Source organism: Durio zibethinus, chromosome 3 (assembly GCF_047325235.1).
Source record: "Durio zibethinus cultivar Kanyao isolate XHJ-2024 chromosome 3, ASM4732523v1, whole genome shotgun sequence".
NCBI classification, from domain to species: Eukaryota; Viridiplantae; Streptophyta; class Magnoliopsida; order Malvales; family Malvaceae; genus Durio; species Durio zibethinus.
This window is the reverse complement of record NC_143164.1, coordinates 26,555,001-26,567,702: the sequence shown is the minus strand read 5'-3', so window position 1 is coordinate 26,567,702 and position 12,702 is coordinate 26,555,001. Positions and strand designations below refer to the sequence as shown.

Below are 12,702 nucleotides of genomic sequence, written 5' to 3'. Positions count from 1 at the left end.
CTTCATCAGTCTCATGTCCCGAAAGGCCACGGGTCAAATGTCAATCGTGGCCAGTGTCCCAAGCGCACCACCTAATCCTTCGTGGCCGCATTGGTGCACCGGCATTCGATCGTGCTCTCGAATGCAGAATGTTTAGCGGGCGCGGGCTCTCGGCCGCCATTCGTCCGATGCTACGCATTTCATGTGCTCGACACGGATGATGTTTGTACTCCGTGTTGGGCTCTCTCCATCGCTTGGTCGGTGCATCGAGGCCAACGCGGTGCCAACATCCCGAATGAATGCTACCTGGTTGATCCTGCCAGTAGTCATATGCTTGTCTCAAAGATTAAGCCATGCATGTGTAAGTATGAACTAATTCAAACTGTAAAACTACGAATGGCTCATTAAATCAGTTATAGTTTGTTTAATGGTATCTACTACTCAGATAATCGTAGTAATTCTAGAGCTAATACGTGCAACAAACCCTGACTTCTGGAAGGGATGCATTTATTAGATAAAAGGTCGACGCGGGCTATGCCCATTGCTGTGATGATTCATGATAACTTGATGGATCAAATCATTCAAAATTCTACCCTATCAACTTTCGATGGTAGGATAGTGGCCTACTATGGTGGTAACGGGTGACGAAGAATTAGGGTTCGATTTCAGAGAGGAAGCCTGAGAAACGGCTACCACATCTAAGGAAGGCAGCAGGCGCGTAAATTACCCAATCCTAACACGGGGAGGTAATGACAATAAATAACAATACCGGGCTGTATGAGTCTGGTAATTGGAATGAGTACAATCTAAATCCCTTAACGAGGATCCATTAGAGGGCAAGTCTAGTGCCAGCAGTCATGGTAATTCCAGCTCCAATAGCGTATATTTAAGTTGTTGTAGTTAAAAAGCTCGTAGTTGGAACTAGGGTTGGGTCGTCCGGTCTGTCTCATGGTGAGCATCGATCTACTCATCCCTACTACTGGTGATGCCCTCCTGGACTTAATTGCCTGGGTCATTCCTCCAGTGCTGTTACTTTGAAGAAATTAGAGTGCTCAAAGTAGGCCTACGCTTGTATACATTAGCATGGGATAAACATCTTAGGATTTCGGTCCTATTGTGTTGGCCTTCAGGATCAGAGTAATGATTAACAATGACAGTCAGGGGCATTCGTATTTCATAGTCAGAGGTGAAATTCTTGGATTTATGAAAGACGAACAACTACGAAAGCATTTGCCAAGGATGTTTTCATTAATCAAGAAGGAAAGTTAAGGGCTCGAAGATGATCGGATACCGTCCTAGTCTCAACCATAAATGATGCCGACCAGGGATCAATAGATGTTACTTTTAGGACTCCGTCAGCACCTTATGAGAAATCAAAGTCTTTGGGTTTCGGAGGGAGTATGGTCGCAAGGCTGAAACTTAAAGGAATTGACGGAAGGGCACCACCAGGAGTGGAGCCTGCGGCTTAATTTGACTCAACATGGGGAAACTTATCAGGTCCAGACATAGTAAGGATTGATAGACTGAGAGCTCTTTCTTGATTCTATGGGTGGTGGTGCATGGCCGTTCTTAGTTGGTGGAGCGATTTGTCTGGTTAATTCCATTAATGAACGAGACCTCATCTTGCTAACTAGCTACGCGAAGGTGATCTTTCGTGGCTAGCTTCTTAGAGGGACTATGGCCACTTAGGCCAAGGATGTTTGAGGCAATAACAGGTCTATGATGTCCTTAGATGTTCTGGGTCGCACGCACGCTACACTGATGTATTCAATGAGTCTATAGCCTTGGCCGATAGGCCCGGGTAATCTTTGAAATTTCATCGTGATGAGGATAGATCATTGCAATTGTTGGTCTTCAACGAGGAATTCCTAGTAAGCGCGAGTCATTAGCTCACATTGACTACGTCCCTGCCCTTTGTACACACCACTCGTCACTCCTACCGATTGAATGGTTTAGTGAAGTGTTCGAATTACGGCGACGTGGACGGTCTGCCACCCACGATGTCGTGAGAAGTCAACTGAAACTTATCATTTAGAGGAAGGAGAAGTCGTAACAAGGTTTCCATAGGTGAACCTACGGAAGGATCATTGTCGAAACCCCACTCGACGGATGACCCGCAGACGCGTTAATGAAACACCGAGGGGGTGAGGGTGCCCCCGCGCCCCGTGCCCCCTCCGACTCCGGGAGGGCAAGACGGTCACTCCGTCCCCCCTACGGGGCGGGTGGAACGATCGGCGTCGTCTCGCCCGTCGCTGAACAATGAACCCCTGACACGAATCGTGCGAAGGAACCAAAATGAAAACAGACCACGCGCACCGTTGCCATCCCGTCTGTGACTTTTTTTATCGTGAAAAAATGAAACGATTCTTGATAACGGATATCTCGACTCTCGCATCGATGAAAAACGTAGCGAAATACGATACTTGGTGTGAATTGCAGAATCTTGTGAACCATTGAGTCTTTGAAAGCAAGTTGCACCCCAAGCCATTAGGTCGAGGGCATGCCTGCCTGGGTGTCATACACCGTCGCCCCCCTCCAACCCCCCGCCCCTCAGGCTCTGGGGAAGGAGGTGGGCGAAAGATGGCCTCCCGTGATCTCGTGGGTCACGGTTGGCCCAAAAGTGAGTCCCCAGCAATGACAGCGCTGTGACCGTCGATGGTAGAGCTCCCAGTGTGCCTCGTCCCTGATGACGCATGCTCGTTGTCCACTCGGACCCCTTCAGACCCCTCGTATCGCTCGATCGATGCTCGCGTCGCGACCCCAGGTCAGGTGAGATCACCCGCTGAGTTTAAGCATATCAATAAGTGGAGGAAAAGAAACTTACTAGGATAACGATGAGTGAACCGGAAAGAGCCCAGCTTTAAAATCGGGTGCCCTCGATGTCTGAATTGTAGTCTAGAGAAGCGTCCTCAGTGGTGGACCGGGCCCAAGTCCCCTAGAAAGGGGCGTCGGAGAGGGTGAGAGCCCCATTGTGCCCAGACCCTATCGTACCACGAGGCACTGTCCGTGAGTTGGGTTGTTTGGGAATGCAGCCCCAATCATGCAGTAAATTTCGTCCAAGGCTGAATACGAGCGAGAGACCGATAGCGAACAAGTACCGCGAGGCAAAGATGAAAAGGACTTTGAAAAGAGAGTCAAAGAGTGCTTGAAATTGTCGGGAGGGAAGCGGATGGGGGTCAATGATACGCCCCGACCGAATGTGGAACGGCGAGAGTCGATCCACCGATCGGCTCCGGGTATGGACCAATATGAGTTATGGCGACAGCCCAAGCTCGAGCTTTGGATGTGCCCACGGAGACGTCATCCTTGCTATCATGGAACGCAGCACATGCTGTCTTGAAGTGCCCTGACATCAGCATGATCCAAGCGTTGGCCTACAGGCTCCCCATCTGACCCGTCTTGAAACATGGACCAAGGAGTCTGACATGCGTGCTAGTCAACGGGCCAAGAAACCCGTAAGGTGCAAGGAACTTGATTGGCGGGAGGGTGCATCATCGATTGACCTTGATCTTTTGAGAAGGGTTTGAGTGCGAGCATGCTCGTCGGGACCCGGAAGATAGTGAACTATGCCTAAGCGGGGTGAAGCCAGAGGAAACTCTGGTGGAGGCCCGTAGTGATACTAACGTGCAAATCATTCGTCTGACTTGGGTATAGGGGCGAAAGACTGATCGAACCATCTAGTAGCTGGTTCCCTTCAAAGTTTCCTTCAGGATAGCTGGAGCCCCCATCGAGTTCTATCGGGTAAAGCCAATGATTAGAGGCATCGGGGGCGCAACGCCTTCGACCTATTCTCAAACTTTAAATAGGTAGGACGGTGCTGCTGCTTCGTTGAGCCATGCCACGGAATCGAGAGCTCCAAGTGGGCCATTTTTGGTAAGCAAAACTGGCGATACGGGATGAACCGAAAGTCGGGTTATGGTGCCCAACTGCACACTAACCCATAACCCATAAAGGGTGTTGGTCGATTAAGACAGCAAGACGGTGGTCATGGAAGTTGAAATTTGCTAAGGAGTGTGTAAAAACTCACTTGCCGAATCAACTAGCCCTGGAAATGGATGGTGCTTAAGCGCACGACCTATACCTAGCCGTTGGGGCAAGGGCCAGGCCCCGATGAGTAGAAGGGCATAATGATCGTCGTAAAACTCGGGCACGAGCCTTGGCAGAGCGATCGTCAGTGCAAATCTTGGTGGTAGTAGCAAATATTCAAATGAGAACTTTGAAGGCCGAAGAGGGGAAAGGTTCCATGTGAACGGCACTTGCACATGGGTTAGTCGATCCAAAGAGATGGGGGAAGCCCGTCTGACAGCACGTCCCGCGTGAGCTTCGAAAGGGAATCAGGTTAAAATTCTTGAATCAGGACGTGACAGCTGACGGCAATGTTAGGGAGTCCGAAGACGTCGGTAGGGGCCTCGAGAAAAGTTATCTTTTCTGTTTAACAGCTCGCCCACCCTGAAAACGGCTCAGTCGAAGGTAGGGTCCTACGGTCGGAAGAGCACCACACGTTGCGTGGTGTCTGGTGTGCCCCCGGTGGCCCTTGAAAATCTGAAAGATCGGGTGTCGTCTGCACCCTATCGTACTCATAACTGCATCAGGTCTCCAATGTGAACAGAGTCTGGTCGATGGAACAATGTAGGCAAGGGAAGTCAGCAAAATGGATCCGTAACCTCAAGAAAAGGATTGTCTATGAGGGCTAGGCATGGGGGTCCCAGTCTCGAACCCATCGGCTGCTGGTGCACTGTTCGAGCTGCTCCTGCGGTGAAAGAAGGTCACCATGTGCCGACCAGGGGACGGACTGGGAACGGCTCCCTCGGGGGCCTTCCTTAGGTGATTAACAGTTGACTTAGAACTGGTACAAAATCTGACTGTTTAATTAAAACAAAGCATTGCGATGGTCCTTGCGGATGCTCACACAATGTGATTTCAGCTCAGTGCTCTAAATGTCAAAGTGAAGAAATTCAACCAAGCACGGGTAAACGACGGGAGTAACTATGACTCTCTTAAGGTAGCCAAATACCTCGTCATCTAATTAGTGACGCGTATGAATGGATTAACGAGATTCCCACTGTCCCTGTCTACTATCCAGCGAAACCATAGCCAAGGGAACGGGCTTAGTGGAATCAATGGGGAAAGAATACCCTGTTGAGCTTGACTCTAATCCGACTTTGTGAAAAGACTTGGAGGTGTAGGATAAGTCGGACCCCCAGGCGAAATTGAAATACCACTACTTTTAAAGTTATTTTAATTATTTCGTGAATCGGAGGTAGGGCACGACCCCTTCTTTTGGACCCAAGGCTGGCCTCGATCGGTCGATCCAAGCGGAAGACATTGTCAGGTGGGGAGTTTGGCTAGGGTGGCACATCTGTTAAAAGATAATGCAGGTGTCCTAAGATAAACTCAACGAGAACAGAAATCTCATGTGGAACAAAAGGGTAAAAGCTCGTTTGATTCTGATTTTTAGTACGAATATGAACCATGAAAGCGTGGCCTATCGATCCTTTAGACCTTCGAGATTTAAAGCTAGAGGTGTCAGAAAAGTTACGACAGGGATAACTGGCTTGTGGCAGCCAAGCATTCATAACGACGTTGCTTTTTGATCCTTCGATGTCGGCTCTTCCTATCATTGTGAAGCAGAATTCACCAAGTGTTGGATTGTTCACCCACCAATAGGGAACGTGAGCTGGGTTTAGACCGTCGTGAGACGGGTTAGTTTTACCTTACTGATGACGGCATCACGATAGTAATTCAACCTAGTACGAGAGGAACCGTTGATTCGCACAATTGGTCATCGTGCTTGGTTGAAAAGCCAGTGGAACGAAGCTACCGTGCGTTGGATTATGACTGAACACCTCTAAGTCAGAATCTGGGCTAGAAGCGACGCGTGCGCCCACCGTCCGATTGTCGACTCGCAGTATGGGCCCATGGCCCCTAAGGGCAAGTGTAGTAGGTGTAGCCCCCCCAGCGGATGAGTCACGTGGGCCTACTTGGAGCTCAATTCCCACCTAGCGGTGGGTAGAATCCTTTGCAGACGACTTAAATATGTGACGGGGTATTGTAAGTGGCAGAGTGGCCTTGCTGCCATGATCCACTGAGATTCAGCCCTTTGTCACTTCGATTCATCCCTTCCCACACCGACCTTCCTTTTTTTCATGTCGTCTCCCTCCGGGGTTGGGCGTGACCCGAGGCCCCCCATCCTCCGATCCCGATCAGGAATGAACTCCGCTCTCTCCGATCGGCCCCTGAAACGAGCGTGCGAGCATTAAACCGACCACTTGGGGCAGGATGCACGAGCTGACTGAGGATCTCGCTATTGGTCCCCCTTGGTTGTTGCCCCAAACACCATCGATAGCCTCTGGCCCTTGGTTGGTCAAGACCAGGAATGACCTACGTATGCCTAAGTCAACCCATGAAACGAGCGTGCGGGCACCCAACTGGCCAGAGAGCCAAAATGCGTAAGTCAAGGATCGACCTGGTCCCCCTCTGCGTGCTGCCGATCCCACTGCGGGTCCCTCGGTCCGGTTGGGGCTTAGACCAGGAATGAACTCCACATGCCTAAGTCAACCCACGAAACGAGCGTGCGAGCGCTCGATCGATCAGAGAGCCAAGATGGACAAGCCGAGGATCAGCCTGATCCCCCTTTGCGTGCTGCTACCGATCCCGCTGTCGGTCTGATCTTAGACTGGGAATGAACTCCATATGCTTAGACTGAAATGAACTCCGTATGCCTAAGTCAACCCATAAAATGAGCGTATGGGTGCTGAGTTGGCCAGAGAAGCCGACCGGAGAGGCATAATGTGCAAGTCGAAGATCGACCCGATCCCCCTCTACTTGCTGTCGATCTCGCTGCCGGTCCTGCTGCCACAACCCTCGGTCCGACTGGGGCTTAAACATGGAATGAAGTCCATATGCCTAAGCCAACCCACGAAATGAGCTTGCGGGCGCTCAGTCAACCGGAGAGGCAGAATGCGCTAGTTGGGGATCGGCCCGGTCCCTCCTTGCGTACTGTCGATCCTGCTGTTGGTCCTACTGCTACAACCCTCGATCCGATCCGATCTTAGATTGGGAATGAACTCCGTATGCTTAGACATGGAATGAATTCCGTATGCCTAAGCAACCCAAGAAACAAGCGTGCGGGCGCTCAACCGGTCAAAGAGGTAGAATGCGCAAGTCGGGTATCGGCCCGATCCCCCCTACGTGCTGTTGATCCTGCTACCGCAACCCTCGATCCGGTCTGATCTTAGATTGGGAATCAACTCCGTATGCCTAAGTCAACCCATGAAACGAGCGTGCGGGCGCTGAGCCGGCCGAAGAGGTATATTGCGCAAGCCAGGGATCGGCCCGATCCCCCTCTGCGTGCTGTCGGTCCCGCTGCTACAACCCTCGGTCCAACTGGGGCTTAGACATGGAATGAACTCCCTATGCCTAAGCCAACCCACGAAACGGGCGTACGGGTGCTTAGTTGGTCGGAGAGGTAAAATGCGCAAGCCGGGGATCGGCCCAGTCCCTCCTACGTGCAACCGATTTTACTGTCGCAACCCTCAGTCCGGTCTGATCTTAGACTAGGAATGAACTCCGTATGCTTAGACTGGGGATGAACTCCGTATACCTGAGTCAACCCATGAAATGAGCATGCGGGCGCTCAGCCGGCCAAAGAGGCAGGATGCGCAAGCCGGGGATCGAACGGGTGATAGGTGGGTTCAACCACATCTTCATATTTCTAACGTGCCAATGCCATTTTTATGGCTTGTAAATTTATACAATGGTCCCCTAAGACTTCATGTGAAGTTTCGTGGCAAGACGACCCGTTTTTTATTTTTCATAATTTTTGAAACTTTTTACGGTTCGAGATTTTTTAAAATTTTTTTAGAAAGAGTTTTGTCCCCAAATTTGGTAGAGGTGATCCTTGTATTTTTGTTGACATGCACAAAAAAATTCAGCTAAAAACTCGAAGTGGAGAAGATTTTGTGACCGTTTGAAAAAAGTGTCCCCATTTTAGACACTTTAATGGCTACTGGCAGCAAACCTATAAAATCTCAAATGCTCTCTAAGGGGGTGTGAGTTCTCGAGGTTTGATGAGGGATAGGGGGCCAATATAAGGGCCAAGTACCAGCACCCATCACACATCATGTGCGCACACCCCCCGGCCCCTCCAATCATCGGAACCCCCAATGCCGCCGGTTAGGCTCTTCAGCGATGCTCCGACGATGCTCCGATGATGGTGCCCCGAGCGAAAAAAATGCGGCACCAGCACATGCTCAAGCCCAGGATGTGCCCCGTGGCTCAAAATCGATCCTAAACTTGGGTATAGGGGCGAAAGACCGATCGAACCATCTAGTAGCTGGCTCCCTCCGAAGTTTCCTTCAGGATAGCTGGAGCCCCCGTTGAGTTCTATTGGGTAAAGCCAATGATTAGAGGCATCGGGGGCACAACGCCCTTGACCTATTCTCAAACTTTAAATAGGTAAGATGGTGCGGCTGCTTCGTTGAGCCACGCCACGGAATCGAGAGCTCCAAGTGGGCCATTTTTGGTAAGCAGAAATGGCGATACGGGATGAATCGAAAGTCGGGTTACGGTGCCCAACTGCACACTAACCCAAAACCCACAAAGGGTGTTGGTCAATTAAGACAGCAGGACGGTGGTCATGGAAGTTGAAATCCGCTAAGGAGTGTAACAACTCACCTGCCAAATCAATTAGCCCCGAAAATGGATGGCGCTTAAGCACGTGACCTATACCCAGCCGTCGGGGCAAGGGCCTGGACCCGATGAGTAGGAGGGCACGATGGTCATCGTAAAACCCGAGGTGTGAGCCCGAGCGGAGTGGCCATCGGTGCAGATCTAGGTGGTAGTAGCAGATATTCAAATGAGAACTTTGAAGGCCGAAGAGGGGAAAGGTTCCATGTGAACGGCACTTGCACATGGGTTAGTCGATCCTAAGAGACGGGCGAAGCCCGTTTGACAGCGCGTCCCACGCGAGCTTCGAAAGGGAATCAGGTTAAAATTCCTGAACCAGGACACGATGGCTGACGGTAATGTTAGGGAGTTTGGAGACGTCGATCGAGGCCTCGGGAAGAGTTATCTTTTCTATTTAACAGCCCGCCCACCCTAAAAACGGCTCAGTCAGAGGTAGGGTCTAGTGTCACACCCTAGGTAGGCGCACCCGGCACATCAGGCGCACTAGCAGGCGAGCCAGAGGTTGAGGCCTGTAGACTAGGCGTGCTGGCAGGTATCTACGCGCAAAGGCTAGTAAACGAGTTCAGAACGCCCGCCCAACTTGCAGGCCAACCCATGAGACCAAGGCCTGGCATACAAGCTACCCGCACTACATCCAGAAGGGCCCAAGGTGCTAGATACGCAAGTGAAGCTTCTGGAAGCAGGCAGGATCAGCAAGAGCATCCTGGTAGATTTGGTTGACCCTGAAAATCAGGAGTTAGCATCCTGATTGATTGTAATCTTTATAATCCCTTGATTTTAGCCTTTATTCTAGGGATATTGCCATTAAGTGTAGCTGGAGCCTCAACTATAAATAGAGGGCTGCTCCACCCTCATTTGTACACCATCAAACACTTATGTTTCAGTGAACACAAGAGCATTTCCAAAATTCTATCTTCTTATTCTGTTTCTCTTTAACTTGCATAATCAGCCCTTCCCATTATTCTAGTGCCCGCACGCTTGTGTTTTAGGCTGACTTAGGCATAAAGGAGGAGATTCCAAGCCTAAGGCCCACGGTTTTTGAGTCTAAGGTCAGAGCCCATGACAGTTGGTTTCAGAGCAAGTTCGATTCTGTGTGTTTGTGTTGTGTAGGTTAGATCATGATTGAGGAGATGGCATCCCAAAGCGACATTTCTAGCCAACAACCAGAGGCCCAGGAGCGTGGTCGTGGAAGAGGCAAGAAAGTCGGTTCTAGAGATATCTGGTCTACCATGGACGGTAGGCTGGCCAAGGTGGAGGTGACCATGGATGACATGGGGGAGAAGCTTGAGGAAGTAGAGACTCACATTGCATCGCTAGACTCCATGGGGGAGGAGATCCAAAGTGAGCTGGAAGCTGCTCTCAACAAAGGCATGGACATGATCACCTAGAATAATAAGGCCTTAGAGGCTGAAGTGCTAACCTTGCGCGATGGCATGGAGGCCATGCGCCAGTGGATGGAAGAGCTTACCAGTGAGTTCGTTGCTTGCAAGACTGCCATTAGGAATGGCATGTTTGCTGGAGTGTCCAAATCCATATTGGAGGTCCCTAAGCCTAAGGAGTTCAAAAGGACTAGGGCGGCCAAGGAAGTAGACAACTACCTTTGGGGTATGGAGCAGTACTTCCAGGCCATGGACATGCAAGACGAGGTGATAAAGGTAAGCACTGCTGCTATGTATCTCACTGATGTAGCCTTATTGTGGTGGAGGCGCAGGTGTGATGATGTCAGGCATAAGAGCACCAAAATTAGAACCTGGGCAGAGTTCCAAAAAGAGTTCAGAGAATAATTTTACCCAGAGTATACCGATGATGAGGCACAGGCAAAATTGCGCAGGCTGAGCCAGCAAGGGGACATAAGGGAGTATGTCCAGAAATTCTTTGAACTGATGCTACAGATTTCGGATCTAGGTGTGAAGGACACCTTATTTGCTTTCATGGATGGACTGAAGTCGTGGGTAAAGCATGAGCTACAAAAGAGGGGAGTTCATGGCTTGGCTAAAGCCATGACTACTGCTGAGGCCTTGATAGAGTTCAAGCCTCTAAACAAGTTCGAGTCTACCAAGCCCAAGGGTAAGGGTAGGGACGATAAGGACCGAAAGAAACAGTCCAAGGGGAAAGACCGTGATCGAGAGTCTAAGGATGGAAACCGAGACCGTTCAACCAAGTATGGTGAGAGGAAGCCACCAGCAGGCAAATGGAAAGCAAAGGGGGATCCAGAGCCACTAGCATACCTATGTGGAGGGAGCCACATAGGACGTAATTGCCCGCAAAAGGGTAAGTTGGCTACTGTAGACAAAGAATCTGATGAGGAGCCAGAGTCAGGGACAGCAAAGCTTGGGTTGTTGGTGCTCAGTGCTGCCTAGAGTAAGGGGAACCGCAAGCTAAAAGGCTTAATGTTTATAGATCTAATGGTTGCGGGTCAGAAGGTGAGCGCACTGGTGGACACAGGTGCCTCACATCTTTTTATTTCAGGTGATAGAGCCCAAAAGCTCAGACTAAAGGTACAAAAAGGGACTGGTACCATTAAGACAGTGAACTCCAAAGAGGTTCTAGCCATTGGAGTAGCACGAGGAGTGGAGTTACAGCTTGGAGACTGGAAAGGCAAGGAGACCATAAAGGTAATACCCCTTGATGACTATGAGTTTGTGATTGGGTTGGATTTCCTTGTTCGGATTAACACCCTCTTTGTGCCTTTTGCCGATTGTGTTTACATCTTGGATGCATGGTGCCAATGCCTAGTGCCATTGAGGAGAGGGTCTGGAGTTGGGTCGCGGGTGGTGTCAGCCATCTAATTTGCCAAGGCGGTAAGCAGACAAGAAGACACCTTCTTGGCAGCCCTGAAATATGATGAGCCAAGGGAAAAGGAGACTGAGTCACCCTTTGAGGAACTAAAGGTGTTGAAGACCTTTAGTGATGTGATGCCCGTAAAGCTACCTAGTAAGCTACCACCTAAGAGAGAGGTGGACCACAAGATCAAGCCGGTGTTCGAGGCCAAGCCACCAGCTAGAGCCCCTTACCGAATGTCTCCACCAGAGTTGGAGGAGTTGAGGAAGCAGCTCAAGGAGTTAGTTGATGCTGGCTTCATCAGGCCATCGAAGGCACCCTATGGTGCACCGGTTCTATTCCAGTGCAAGCATGATGGGTCGTTACGACTGTGCATAGACTACCGGGCTTTGAACAAGCTGACCATCAAGAACAAGTAACCCATCCCACTTATTACGGACTTGTTTGATCAACTTGAGAGTGCAAGGTGGTTCACCAAGTTAGATTTGAGGTTGGGCTACTATCAACTCAGGATCACGGAGGGAGATGAGCCAAAGACAGCATGTGTCACTCGGTATGGTTCGTATGAGTTCTTGGTGATGCCTTTTGAACTCACGAACACCCCAGCAACATTCTACACCCTTATGAACAAGGTATTTCAGTCATTCTTTGATCGGTTTATTGTTGTTTATTTGGATGATATTGTGATCTACAGCCAGACTTTGGCAGAGCATGTAGACCACTTGAGACAGGTGTTCGAGGTGTTACGGGTGCACAGGCTGTTTGTCAAGAGGGAGAAGTGCTCATTCGCCCAGTAGGAGATCCCGTTCCTTAGCCACATAGTGGGAGGTGGCAGGATATGCATGGATGAAGGCAAGATACACGCCATCCTGGAGTGGCAACCGCCAACCAAGGTCACTGAGTTGAGATCATTCCTTGGGCTGGTCAACTACTACAGGCGCTTCATCAAAGGTCACTCAGCAATAGCCACGCCATTAACTGACTTACTCAAGAAAGGGAGAGCATGGGAGTGGAGTGTAGGGTGCCAGGAAGCCTTTGACAGGTTGAAGCGGGCTGTGACCGAGGAGCCAGTCTTGGCCTTACCAGACCATGCCAAGCCGTATGAGGTGCATACAGATGCATCAGACTTTGCCATAGGGGGCGTGTTGATACAGGAGGGACGCCCAGTCGCGTTTGAAAGTAGGAAGCTAAATGAGACTGAATGCAAGTACATGGTCCAAGAGAAAGAGATGACGGTAGTGGTGCACTGCTTGC

At 50.3% G+C, this 12,702-nt stretch overlaps 3 non-coding genes across 3 annotated transcripts; all 3 read left to right on the top strand.

The window, feature by feature from the left end:
* Positions 1 to 282: 282 nt before the first annotated feature.
* Positions 283 to 2,069, top strand: LOC149519646 (18S ribosomal RNA). Its single transcript, XR_016341175.1, has one exon. It is a non-coding gene; the product is annotated as an 18S ribosomal RNA (ribosomal RNA).
* A 272-nt stretch (positions 2,070 to 2,341) lies between these two features.
* Positions 2,342 to 2,497, top strand: LOC149519645 (5.8S ribosomal RNA). Its single transcript, XR_016341182.1, has one exon. It is a non-coding gene; the product is annotated as a 5.8S ribosomal RNA (ribosomal RNA).
* A 237-nt stretch (positions 2,498 to 2,734) lies between these two features.
* Positions 2,735 to 6,096, top strand: LOC149519644 (25S ribosomal RNA). Its single transcript, XR_016341195.1, has one exon. It is a non-coding gene; the product is annotated as a 25S ribosomal RNA (ribosomal RNA).
* Positions 6,097 to 12,702: the final 6,606 nt, after the last annotated feature.